Source organism: Falco peregrinus, chromosome 6 (genome assembly GCF_023634155.1).
Source record: "Falco peregrinus isolate bFalPer1 chromosome 6, bFalPer1.pri, whole genome shotgun sequence".
NCBI lineage: Eukaryota > Metazoa > Chordata > Aves > Falconiformes > Falconidae > Falco > Falco peregrinus.
The window spans coordinates 73,045,135-73,059,122 of NC_073726.1; the positions used below are offsets into that span (position 1 = coordinate 73,045,135).

Below are 13,988 nucleotides of genomic sequence, written 5' to 3' on the forward strand. Positions count from 1 at the left end.
TAGGCTTATTATTCTGAGGTTAAATTGCCTCTTGGTTCTAGTGTGGGAAATATTACTGAGGTTATTTTTATTCTAGTAGCATCCATACCCTCTTATGACACTGGGCCCTCACTGACTTCATTATGGTTATATGTAGCTGGTGATACGTGATAGAGATGAAATGTTTGGGATTTGTTTCCTGGACATTCACTAAGTCATGTCCAACTGGATTTATTTGAACCAAACTGAAAAAAACTATTTATTTTTATTTATTTTGCAACAAAACAGCTCTGAATTTATTAGCCATTTTTTTCTTATTTATGTCTTGAAATACGTATATTTTTTTTAGTCCACAGGAGGCTGAAGCTTTACTTGTGAATAAATAATTTATAATATCATGATTTATTGTGGTGTTGTGGGGCCATTTTTTTCTGTCTGAGTGACACCAATTAGGGTCATCATCTGCCCAAGGTAGTCTGACTTCAGTTCTGGCCACTTGGAGCTATAAGAAGTAACATGTAGCTCTGACAGTATCAGACACTTTCTGAAGACGGACCTTTGATTTTATGCTTGCATCAAGCAGGAAACATTGTAGATAATGCATGAATATCAAAATGTTATACTCCTTTTCCACAGAAAGCTGACTTAAGTTTAAGCTCTCTTAAACTATTTTGTGCTAGACATCTGGAGACAGTGATTTAAAATTCATTACATTACCCTGGATTAGAAGATATCTGGACTTGTAAGTGATCTGGCACAGCTTTAGAAAGCTGTCCTAAAAATGTCAGGTGAAAACTCCCTAAATTGGTCTGAAGTTTGTCAGATTTGGTCACCAACAGGCGATTCTGGAGTTAGTAGCTTTCTCAGTGGGTCACAGACTGGAGACCTGGAACTGAAAAGCAAAAAGAAATAAAATATGTTCCATTTGGCACTAAAGGCTTGAATTCCTCTGTAATTTCGTGGACTCTGGTTAGCCTGCTTTAGCTTTGATCTGCTATGTAATTGTTCCTTCTCTATCACACATGTGCTCCTGGGAGCTTCTGGTTCTTGGCAAGCTTGAAAATCAGGCAATTTATTTTGGTAACTAAGTATGGACATAGGAGCCCAGCTTCAGATACTTATTTTCCTTGTTGATAAATCATTACTGGGCAGCTTCCTGCCAGCAGCACAAATGCCATGAAGGGCTATACCAGAAATTAAGAGCTTTTAGCCAAATCAGGACTTCATGAGGATCATGTATTGCAATATTGATTTCTATTTATGGATGAGATTCTTTAAGCATTATTGCCTGCTCTGTATATTTAGAGAAGGAAATAACTACAACATTTCCATTCCAGAAAAACAGCTTTGTGGCCTACTTGCTGCTGAAATCCATTAAGTGACTCTGCAGGGTGGGAAACAAGGTTGTTTTTTCTGTTTAGGTTATATATTTTACAGCTGTGTGATAGAGTATGAGTCTGTGTGGTCAAGGCCTTCCACCTGACTGCTGTATTTTTGTCCTAAATTTGTTTATATCAGCATCCCTTGTGGATATCGTAAAGCACTTATTTTCAAAGAAGTGAAATCATAAAAATATGCTGTTCTTTCAGAAACACTTTGTCAGTGATACAGAGGTCATTGCCAAGATGAGAGCAAACCTGGCAGAGGCTTGTTCCTTCTGCTCCACCCAGCTTTGCGCAAGTTTCCAGCAGGCTTTTTAATGGTGCATCTCTGGCTCCAGTCAGCTGGCTGATGCTGAAATTGCTGTTGTTGTAAGGTCAGCAAAGGCCTCAGGGTTTGTTTGTTGTTTTTTTTCCCCTTGATTCTAAGCTCTTTCCTGTTGCGTTATTGCGTAACTGGAGCTCTTGACAAAACATGTGTCCCTAAGACTGCACTCTGGGAAGTGCTCAGTTAAAGTTGCCATGTTGCAGTAACAGTATTTGTATTCTAGGCAAAAAATTGTTCAACGGTTTTGGATTCAGCCGTGCCACTAAAGGCTTAAGGAGGCATTTTTACAACAGAAACAAACCAAACCAAATACTCAGTAAGCTGTTCAAATGTTTGTGTCATTACTAAGACTTTCATTTCCACTGGGACATAATGCTGGGTTGGGTTTGTTTGTATGTTTGCAATGCTTGAAATATGTGACAGGCTTCTGGTTTTCCTCTTCATTTGTTCTTATTTTTTAAACACGGTTGTTAAATGTTACAAAGATGCACCATTTTCTACAGTTGCTGAAGCACACAGTGAACGGACCTTTTCGGTAAGCAAATTACATTCCATGCAATATCTTCATTTGAGATTGCATATAGATTTTGGTATATACAGAATCTTTTAAAAATATATTTTTTTTAAATAAAAGTAATTCTTATGATACTGTTTACAAGTTGTATATGTTAAGGCTGGAAACACTTCTCATTTCCTCTTCAGATTTTCTAGAGTTTTATGTTTCCTTTCATGCAAGGCAAGGTTGTCTGGTTGTCTTGTTAGACCTACATATGGTATACATTTTGTTCAGCTTTGTGTTCTCTGTCAGCTTTACCAGTCAGATATTACACTAGTAATCTGGTTCCCATAAGGCTGATTCTTTCTGAAGACTAAGAGTACTAAGGAAATGTTTAAGGGATACGACTGTAAACACAGGGGCTATAGTTAAGCTGATTCTTTCACAGGAAAGCATGTACTAAAAGCTTCTTCTGTCACCTATTTCTAATAGTATTTTGGCTTTGGATAACCTAACAAATATCTGATGTGCTGAATGAAGCAAGTATTATTCCAAAACCATACTTTCATTAAGTTCTGTGATGCCTATGGAAGTAATTGGCTTTTCACTTAAAAAGTACTTACCCAATACTTCCTGTCTTGGAAATAACTGCATTGCCTTGATACTGGAAAGCAATGAAGAACTATGACACCAAAGGAAGTGGCAAATTATCTCAATCTTATTTTGTTCCTTTTTTTCAATCCTGTGAAGACCTGTGAAATGCATTTATTTATAGATTACTTTCTATCACCAGTGTAACCAAGCTCTCATTCTGCAGCTAACTCTTTCATTCCTGGCAATCACAGTAAAAGTAGCTAATAATTTCTCGCATTTTTCTTGGAACATTTTCTTCCCTTTCTCTAGTTTCCTTAGGAACTGGGTATAAACTGCCTACATATATTATGCCGTATAGTAATACTGCACATGTCCAAAATTGCACCAGGTCTCTGAGGTCTGCAACTGAACAGGCTTCAGGTTTTTGGTTTTTTCACAGTAATAACTGCTCCAAAAACAATTTTATCTTTCTTCCACTTACATTCATTCTTCTGTATTGTGGTTCCAGCAGTTCCCTAGGAACTGTCAACCAATATCTAACACAGCTTTCCTGGGTGAACATAGAGTCTACAGTCTTTTCAGACACATGGCTGAAACACTTGTACTCTTTTGGCACAACTGTCCCTTGCACAACCATTCTAGAATCAATTTGAATTCTCATCCAATTTGATTTATTTTTTGTGTAATATGGGGTTGTCTATCTCATCATGTTATTTCCTGTGGGCAACGCGGAAGCATCTTCTGATCTCGATCCTCTGGGTGGTTTCCAATATTTTTAGCTATTTGCATCCTGATGTGACGTGGTTATATACTGCTGCTTTTCTTCCTTCTTGTCACCTATGCTGGATGCAGCCCAGAAGCCTGGCCTCTTCTAGAGTTTATTGTTATTCTGCTTTTATAAAGGTGTTCTGGTGTGAGCAAGTCTATGGCACTAACACTACTATGTTGGAAATCTGGCTTTCTCATTTCTCTCATACTTCTTTTTTTGACTTCTTAGTGTTACTGGAAATGTTGTATATTCTGCTGGTGGCATAAAGAATGCTGCTGGCTTACATGATCTTTTCACTAGTGGTCAACAAAATTTAAGAAATTGTTCCGTGGGATAGCTGACCTGGTAAAACATTTTTTTCCCCCACAATCATGTAAATAGCACTGAACAACTCTTGTTAAAGAAGTATATTATTTCTCTGCTTGGTTTTTTTTGCAATCTTAGTAAGTGGCACTAGAAACAAAATCTGTCTGTCATTAATCAGGAATCAAGCATGTCTTTTCCTCTGCAAACTTTCTTCCTTTTCCACATTAGTAAAGGGACACACAGATGATAACAACTGCATTGTCCCATCTCCTACCACAAATATTAGGACATTTATCTGATACTCTTGTGGCTTCTCTGAATGTAGTCTAATACACCCACCAGGGTTTACATAGCTTCTCTAGCCTGGTGGCCATGCGGCAGGGAGCTCTGCTGTTGCAACTTGCTGTGAAAGACTAGCAGTCTTCAGGGCCTCCAGCATACTGCTGCTTACTCCTGTTTTCTGTTGAGCAGGGTTGCTTCATTCCTCTGTGCTTTTGCAATTCCCTCTGCAGTTGTCTTTGTTATAGGATCTATTTAAATGCCCTTCCCCCTGCCCTTACTCAGGAATTCTGATTTTCATTTTCTGTCATTTCCTAAGAATCAGGATTACTCAATTTCTTTCCGTTTCAGAGTTCCCTTTCTTTCAAGCTTTTCCCAGCAGCCTGATCTCACTGAGATTTTCTTGTGGTTTTCCTGATTTGAGAACAGTATCCTTTTTTTAAAACATCAGGAATAATAATGCATGGTGGCAAAGCTTTGAGAAGTTAACTCTTCAATTTGCAAGTCTGCCATATACCTTCTTGCCCTCTCTAAAACCTGAAATATCTTGGTTGATGGAAGGAACAAGAACACGCTGAAGTGCATGAGGCAAGCAAGACAAACAGTACTTATCTGGAGAAATAAAGCAGCTGATCTAGACTTACAAAGAAGCAGAGATCTCAGTGTAAAAAAATGAAATGATCAGCTACAGAAAGAGCAAAACAGAAAGCCAGAAGCCAGTTGTAATGGAAGTTTTAGTACAGGAGAGAGAGAAAAATGGTGTCACATGGAGAATGAACATAGAAAGTTAGTAGGCAGGTATTAAAAAAAAGTGATAGCCAGAACAGACTGGAGGGAGGGAAGCCTCATTATCTAAAGCACCAATGTGACTCCTCTAGGGACCAGCTGGAGGTGCAGAGTTTTGCAGAAATTATCACAAGAGAGGGCAGGTGCACAGCCAGTGTCGGAGAGAAGATGCAGCCTTTGTCAAAAATGAAGAGCAGAGGAAAGGTCATTTTGTCACAGTTTTTACCTATTTCTGTGCTATGCTGGTTCTGTTTAGAAGAAGAAGAAGTGTAAATGGAAGGAGAGTGATTGAGTCAAAGGGGAATACTAGGAGAGGCAAAGATGATGATGAGGAAGTAGGGTTCAAGGTGGAATGGGTATCAGCCATCTCAGAGGTAGAAAAAGGAAGTTGAGACTGGGAGGCAAAATGAGAAAGTAAAAGCTAGTGGGAGCAGCAAGAAAGAAAGGAAAGAGAAACATAGAATCATAGGATCATTTAGGCTGGAAAAGAACTTTAATATCATTGAGTCTGACAATTAACCCAGCGCTGCCAAGTCACTAAACAATCTCCCTAAGCACCATATCTACACGTCTTTTAAATACCTCCAGGGATGGTGACTCAACCACTTCCCTGGGAAGCCTGTTCCAATGCTTGGCCACCCCTTCGGTGAAGAAATTTTTCCTAATATTCAATCTAAACCTTCCCTGGCACAACTTGAGGCCATTTCCCCTAGTCCTGTAGCTTGTTATGTGGGAGAAGAGACTGACACCCACCTCACCGCAGCCCCTTTTCAGGTAGTTGTAGAGAGTGATAAGGTTTGCCCTGAGCCTCCTTTTCTGCAGGCTAAACCACCCCAGTTCCCTCAGTCACTCCTTGTAAGGGTTGTTCTCTAAACCCTTCACCAGCTTCATTGCTCTTCTTTGGACATGCTCAAGCACCCCAATGTCTGTCTTGTAGTGAGGGGACCAAACACAGTATTCCACAGGCCACCTCACCAGTGCCAAGTACAGGGGGACAATCACTTCCCTAGTCCTGCTGGCCACACTATTTCTGGTGCAAGTCAGGATGCTGTTGGTCTTGGCTACCTGGGCACACTCCTGAGTTGACTGCCCCTTCTTCCAGAGGTTGTGGACTCTCCTCTTTTTCCTGAGTTCCAGCCAAAGCTCTGTTCAGATAGGCTGGCCTTTTTCCTTGCCAGCTTGTCTTTTGGCACATGAGGACAGCCTGCTCCTGCAAAAGAAAATTGATGTGCTAAGCAAAAGCGGTATCTAAAATACTGAACAAATAACAGAGTGCTGTTTTACTGGAAGATTCTTCTGGTGGTAAGGGATTTGACTGGTGAGGTTATCAAATTAAAAAGTATAGGGAACTTGATGCAGGACACAACAGCAATTCTTGTGTCAAAAAATCCCAGAAGCTTCTGGATATTTAATGCCAAATAACGAAGGGGGAGGTGGGGGGCAACCTACAGGGACAGCAGGGATGATAACTCTAAGTTAATAAATACATCAAACAAGATATTTAAAATATGCAGAAATACGTTAAAAAAAAGACATTAATATTGCTCAATAAAGAAAATTTAATTTCAGAAATCTGGAAGTATAAGGATAAAAGGAAACTACTAGAAATGAAGCTGGGTTAACCTTTGCTACAAGCCGGGACAAATGGAAATAACTGAGGGAAAAAAGAGATCTATTAACAGCAATATTTAACCAGGGAGATACAGACTGTGTGCAATCCATGAATTACTAAGTGTTTAAAGGAAAATAACCCTATTTTCAGTGAATATGTAGCCCTGCCACACAAGGCTCCTGCCTCTCCTCAAAAAGAGCACTCCACAAATCAAAAAAAGGTTGAAAACCACTTGAATGACAATAGTATATGAGAACATACAGACTATGCAGAACTATATGAGCATAAAACTTAATGTACAGACAGGCAACTGAGATCATGCAAGAACTAGCAAGACAAATGACAGTGGGTTTCTGGTTGCAATCGAGTGACCTGTTGGCTTAGAGGACGGAATGCTCTTCAACACAGTGACTGTTGCCATTGAAAGCTGGTGCCAGCAACTGGCTTAGCATAGCATTTTTAGCTTCTCCTTCATAAATTCTTTCATCTCTTGTATCTTACTTAATGCATGTTACCCTTATTTTGTATTAAAGATGCCTTTTTTATCACTAATCTAGCGTTTTCTTTAATGCAACTTAAAAGCCTTACATGTGAGCACTAGCAGAGGTAAAGACAAAAGACGGCCCAGAGAAATAATAGACTAGAAGAAGCGGTATGTGGAGAACACTATGAAGCAGAAGCTAAAAAAGTTCAGAGCAGATTAAATTCTCCAGAAATCCTTATGCTTTGAAGGAGATTCAATCAAATAACACAATTTTTCTTTAAAAAGGAGACAGGACTGATGAAAAGGAAGATGAATTAAGGTAACTCCCTTTCTGAGTACTGCAAGACCACAAGCACCAGATTGCAAATGAGAAATGCTGTGCTATAGAGATTTGAGAAAATATCGCACTCTTGGAAAGACTGAAATATTTGAGACATAGCAGTTGTACAAATTAAACCAAAAAGGAAATCTTTCAAGATACTTACAGGGTTTGAAAGTACTGTCAGTTGTGTAATTTTCAAAATCCAGTCTAAGATCAGAACACTATAGGGATCAAGAGACCCAAAACTCAGAAAAAGGCTTCCAGAAGAACACAGGTTTAGCTTAGTAAAGACTGTGAGAATTAACAAAACATTTTGCAAAAGCTTCTCATCACTGACTACAAGTGTCTTTAAAAGAAATATTCTGTATGGGAGGGTTCTTTGTGGGAACTGTTCTGACAGTTATGTTTCAGGTGGGATTTGTCTCCTCTGAGTACAGCAGTTTATGATAGAGGTGTCTATTTCTGCCTGGGGAAGAATCTCATTGCTGTTAACAGAGTGTGAGTCGATGTAGTCAGAACAGTTCAAGGTGTGATTGAACTGAGCAGATATACATACCTACATCAGAATAAGAACTACACCATAGACTATATTGACTATATTGTCGAGCCCACTGCTGCTGTAAAAGTGGCCCTGTGAAATACCTTCATTTTGTCAGAAAAATGCAATCCCAGTACCTGAAATACAATGAATATGAGTTGGACACAATTTTGCAAGTTTCAGTAACATTTTTTTCAGTTATATATCTGTCCAGCACAAGTAGGTAAAACTCACGTCATGCAGTGAACAAAATATTCTTACAGTGAGTAAAATATAAATCAGATGTAAAGGAAACAAATGTGAAAGAACAAAACACTGTCTTACCTCCCATTGGGAGAGCTGAAACTATGGAAGAACAGGAGTTCATGAAGATAAAATGAAAAAGATGTGTATAGGAAAGCTGAAGTACATGAAAATACACCAAAACAAGAACAGAATTTCTAGTAAACAGGTCAGGGCAGAAACAGTGCTAAAATGACAAAAGGTGAGTGTTGTTAACAATATAACGACTGTTGGAACAGCTACTACCTCACATCTAAACATACTCAAGGAAACTTTAGAACAGTAAGTTAAGAGGTGGCCTGGTTTTGCCTATGATGCTGGGAAAATTACAGACTGAAAATAGATTACATTTCTTATTATTATGCTATAACACTATTAAAGGATATCACTGCTACACTGGTAATCTTATGTCTAGTCCATAAAGACTGACATATATATTACACCAACTGTGGTAATTACAGAAAATGGACCATGATCTGATTATGATGTTAAATGTATTGCAAAAATAGTATCACTTAAAGCACTTCATGGCTAAGGTATCCACAACATAATGGTTTTATGGAAAATGTCAAGACTGCAGCAGGGGTGTTTACAAAAATCTCATGGGTGAAACACGCTATTATTTCCCTTACTCTGAGAACAGACTATCCATCATTGAAAGTTTAATGCGGATAGCTTGAAATTCATTATATAGTTGCTAGTATTAAATATAAATATGCTGCAAATTCTTGCTAGCCCCACTAAGGGGAAAAAAAAAAAAAAAGGTGTGGGGGAGGGGAATGCACATGAGAAAAGATATGCGAAAAGATCACATAAGTGAAACCCCGTGCAGTCATAGGGCTCTGTGTATCTTACATAATGCAAATCAGAGGTGAAGCCCTTCCAGATATTCCACATGAAGTTTCTCTTTATTTGTTCAAGCAATTACTGAACAAAGACAATTCCTAGGAGAAACACAGGTAATCTGCTTCTTCCAAAACAGAGAAAGCTTCTGCATCTCCTAGAGTTTTAAACAGAGCAGGGACAGCAGCAATGAAGAGAACTCTGTGAAGAAAAGCAGATGTTGAAGTCTACCAGATACTGAAGAGATCTGTGAAACAGAGAGGGCAGCTGAGACACAGAATTTATTTGCGTTGTACTGTATATGATTTTCTTCTGGTTTATTCAAATGAGAGGGTTACTTGAAAGAGGAAATGTCCTGGCTTCAGCCAGCTGTGGCTAACAATGCTAGTGAAAGGACAAATGGGATATTGAGATCACTGTATTTCCCTCACAATTTTTTTTTCCTTCCTAATATTATTTTAAACTAATCCTGGTAATAAATGTGATTTCAAAATGTCATTTGACTGTTGTGTGAAAGTCACAGGCAGCCATTGTTATGGTAGGCTTCAGAACTTACTAAACAAGAAGGCTTGTGAAACGGTGTGAAAAGGAAGAAAAGGAGGTTCCAGCTTTTGATCTTGAGGCCTCAGTTTTTTTGAGATATTGAATATTACACAATCAGCAAAAGAAATCTGAAGGTCCCTATTATGGCATACATCATTTCAGGCTGGAAGACTGGGCGAGAAGCTCATCATGGTATACATGACATGGACGGTAAGGTACACAAGTCTCTGAAGAGACTTATTACAAAAAGAGTGTTCTCTGTTCAAAATTGATGCAAATGGTCAATACAATCCTGACAAGATGATGCTGGTCAGAGGGTAATAAGCCCTTTTGCTTTTCTGATGCTGCCTGTCAGGGAAAAGCAAAACTCATGCTGTGGCTTTGGAGTTTGTTTTGCGTTAGTCTGACAGGATCTTTAAAAGAAATCAGGCTCATATAATGTCCCAAAGACATTACATGATGTCCCAAAGACATCATATGTCCCAAAAGATAACAACATTTTCACACAACATAGCTATACTCAGAAATCATTAATTGCAGCTAAAAAAAGGTTTTGAAATGAGCAAAATTCTGTCAAGCACAGATTGCAAAACTTATTAAACTGCAAAATAGCACTTTGTTTCTACTGCCTAAGTGCAGGCTTTAGCTCTGTATCTCACAGCCTGTGAAAACAGTCTGCTAGGATATCTCATGCTGATGACAGGGAGGCTAATGACCCAATGCTTGTTCAGTCATATTGGTGCTCTACACTAACCCAGAAGAGGACTACTGTGCCACTTGTACCAATGACCCCTAGAAAAACTTGCAGCTTTCATTGCTACTGGACAGGAGCCCTGAACTGTTACCAGGCTCTTTATTTAGAGCAAAGAAGAGGCTCCACTCTACCAGCGGAGCTGTCTGCAGAGGCTGTGTTAGACAGCTTTTTTCCTCTTATTTCCTCTGACCTAGGCTAATTGTTTCTTTCATCTACACAGAGATACCCTGACTCCAGAGAATGTCAATCAGCATATTTGTTGATTTTTCCCCACTTCTGTCACTGAGGAATGTAGTCTAAACTAAAAGGAGGGGTTCTTCTCTTCCCACCTGGTGCGTTGGATCTAGTTATCAAGTGGTAACTTGATACGACGAGCTGTATCAGTTTACTGATCTGATGGGAAATGAATTATTTGAGAGAATTTGTGATTTGTTTTCTACCAGATGAGCAAACTGATCTAATCCGCTGTGGGCTGCAATATTGGTACAGAGGCAAGAAAAACTCATGATTAAGGATGGGGCAAAAAGGAACCCACCCTTCAGCAGCAGCTCCCTCATGAGAAGGTGTAACATAAAACTGCACCACCAGCAATGGGCTTTTCTTGTGATGTTAAGCGTTATATTGTCTTGCTAGTTAAACAGCATAAAAAAGGTAAAGTCAAAGACTCCATGAAATAACGTCAACCAATTTGATTCATACTGACAGAACACACAGAATCAATCTTGATGAACACAATTTTGTGAAAGGTTTTAGGTGGAGTGTCGGCACTGCAGTCCACTCCCTGCTACAGAGGCTACTGGCTTTGTCAGACGCTATGCTTAGATGTAGTCCTTTTTTTCTTGGCTTATCCTATGTTGTCACCTTATACCTGTTGGGAGAGGTGTGGGTGTATTTCTCCGAGTCTTACACAATAAATGTTCTCCCAATGCTAGTTTTTAATTAATCCCATTTAAAGGGATCCATTGTTTTGCGGGCAAGGTTCCTTTGCCTCAGGAATTTTAAATATTTTGATTATGAATACATTTTTGGGCCAAATTATTTTTTTTAAAACATCAATAAACTTACTACTCCCTTAGTACTCCCTGACCCTGAGGGAGCTGCTAGGAAAGCTACTGTCCTGGGGCGGCGAAAGAGGAAGGAAAAAAGGTGGGGTCACAATAGAGAACCATGGGGAAAAGCTCAGTGGAGCTTTTTACTTTATCCCAAGCTCCCAGTCACGTCATCAATACAATGGTCAGAGGGCTCTGCCTCCCACACAGATTCATATCTCACTCCACATCCCCTGTCTACTTCCCATCAGAGACAGAAGCAGCAGATAGATCAGGCCATACATGTAGAAAGCAGAGAGCGGTTGCATCAGTGCTGGTCACCACTTCAACAGTTCATCTTCAATTCTTCTGGGAAAAAAAGTATGGGCCAGATGGGAGCATCCCGATGGATTTCTCTGGGTCTTGTAAATCAGATTGACCAATTTCACGTTTGGAATAATCAGCTTAATTTTATAAAAGAATGATGTGAAAGGTACAATATGTGGTGTCCTAAACTATGCATGGATTTGTTCCAGTGATATAAACTGCTTTTAAAAGAGATTTTTACTCCCCTAAGTGATGTGGCTTTTAAAAAAAATATTATTCTCAAGTCCCTCTTCTAAGAGCATTCAGGCACTTACCTGACTGTAGAAAAGATGTACTCTTACTGAGCTTTGTGAAAACTCAATGTGTGATTTGTTTTTATCAAACTTTCAGACTAACTCTGAAGCAAAAGACTTGACTATGGAACCAACAGCAGTCTTCAGAAAGAACTGCTGGCACCAGCCTGCAGAAAAGATGAAGGTGTGGTTTCACTCACGCACTTTGCAGTTCATGGGCTCTGTTCCACAAAACATTTAAACTCTGGGCTCCCAGAAAGCACTGTGGGTGCATTGTGCATGGCACCTTGCAGGATTAGTATTGGCAAGTAGACTTGTAATGTGCCTTCCATGTGTCCCAGAACTAATACCAAATTTTATCTGATGACTCAATGCAAAATACATGAATCCCTGAACAATGGAGTAGAACCAAGATCTTCCATCACTCCATGGGTGAGCTTCCTATTCAAAAAGCAGCATCATGCCACCACCCTATAGCCCAATAATTATATTTGCAAAATAACTTCAAAAGGGCAGGATGAGCACCTTCACCATACTCAATAGTCTCAGTCTCAGCTTCAGAATAGCTTATAGCTTGCAGCAAAAACATCCTCCTGGGAAAAGAGTTGCATCGTTTTAAATGGCCTTCATCCTTCAGGCTGAAGAGGTTTTCTGTAGTGTTCACAGTGGTGACTCTGATGCCAACCTGTTTCCTATGAGTTATACAGAAACTAATCTTCTAAGTCCTTTGTAAGTGCGGCCCGAATGCGGCCGATTTATCAGGCCTCTGCAGCACTTGGAGGAATGCCTTGCCTGAGAATTCAGCCAGGCTCTGATTTTAGGTACCACGCTTTTGGTTTTACCAAGATTGCAGCAATTCTAAACATACACAAAGCAGAAAGAAGGCTGTAAAGCAAGGTCCTGGTAAGATTTACTCGCCTAAGGCAGGCATTTCTGGGATTAGGCAGGATTTATGCACCTAAATCCTACCTAATTTGCCCAATTTACAGATCTGGGCCAATGTAAGCCTAGCTGTGCTGCATGCCCTCCTCTTCTAGAGAAGAAAATTGATTCTGCATGGTGGAAGGTACCCAGTGTTCTGAAGATGAAGGGCATTTGCTCTTTGCTTTAGTTAGGCTGCATGAGGAAGTATCGGGACATGACCACTACCACCTCAGGAGCCAAAACCACGTGTGATTTCCCCCCTGCTGTTGCCAGGCAGCATTCCACAGCCCTTCAGAGGAAGGGTCATTATTCACTTTTACTCATCATCCACGGGCTCTTGCTCTTAGGAGAAGGAAACTGTTTATAGAATAACTTGTGTTTTCTCCAGTGTATCTTTTTCTGGTAGACTATAAATCTCAGGTACTGTCAGTGGTGAGTGGAAATGAAGGGTATTGTTGGACAGGGAGGAATTCTTATACCCAGTAACATAAAAGATAACTTAAGATCTGCTCACATGTTCACTGTTCTTCAGGTCCTGAGTATCTTGCGTGGGGCAGTTGGGTTTTAAGGCTTTGACCACATGGCATGGTGGGGACCAAACCACACAGCAGCTTGTTCTGTCAGATTTTATTTTTCCCCAAGGTGTTCAGAATGGGAGAGAGGACAAAACTGTTATGCAGAACACTGTCAGCTGTGAATTTCAAATTATTTTCTGGACACAGGAACACGATCAGACTTCCCAGCTTCACTCCTCATTCAGAAAGTGGTTTTGTAAGGCAAGATTCTCTTAGAAGTATCACAGCCACTACACACTTTAAGCAATTTACTTTTGTCATGTATAACTGAAATCAAAGGCGTGCACAGCTACGTATGAATGCACATGCAATCACATTATTCATGTGAATAAAAGTACACACACACACACTTTCATTTTTGCGGATGTGGATTTTAGCTGAATTACTACCACCTCCCTAAACACTGCAAACGTGTGCATGCCATATCCTAGATCTCTTATGTGATGAAAAAATATGGCACCTCTCCACTCTTGCCTCGGGAGACTACATCTTTTTGTAAGAAATTTAAAAAAAGAAAAACAACAACCAAAAACAAAATAAAACTTGA

General features: G+C 39.6%; 1 long non-coding RNA gene across 1 annotated transcript; it reads right to left on the reverse strand.

Annotated features, from left to right (window-relative positions):
* Positions 1-394: 394 nt before the first annotated feature.
* LOC129784760 (uncharacterized) lies at positions 395-7,228 on the reverse strand. The gene is made up of 3 exons (XR_008747855.1): positions 5,982-7,228; positions 2,806-2,934; positions 395-871 (listed from the first exon to the last, which is right to left on the reverse strand). It is a non-coding gene; the product is annotated as an uncharacterized LOC129784760 (long non-coding RNA).
* Positions 7,229-13,988: the final 6,760 nt, after the last annotated feature.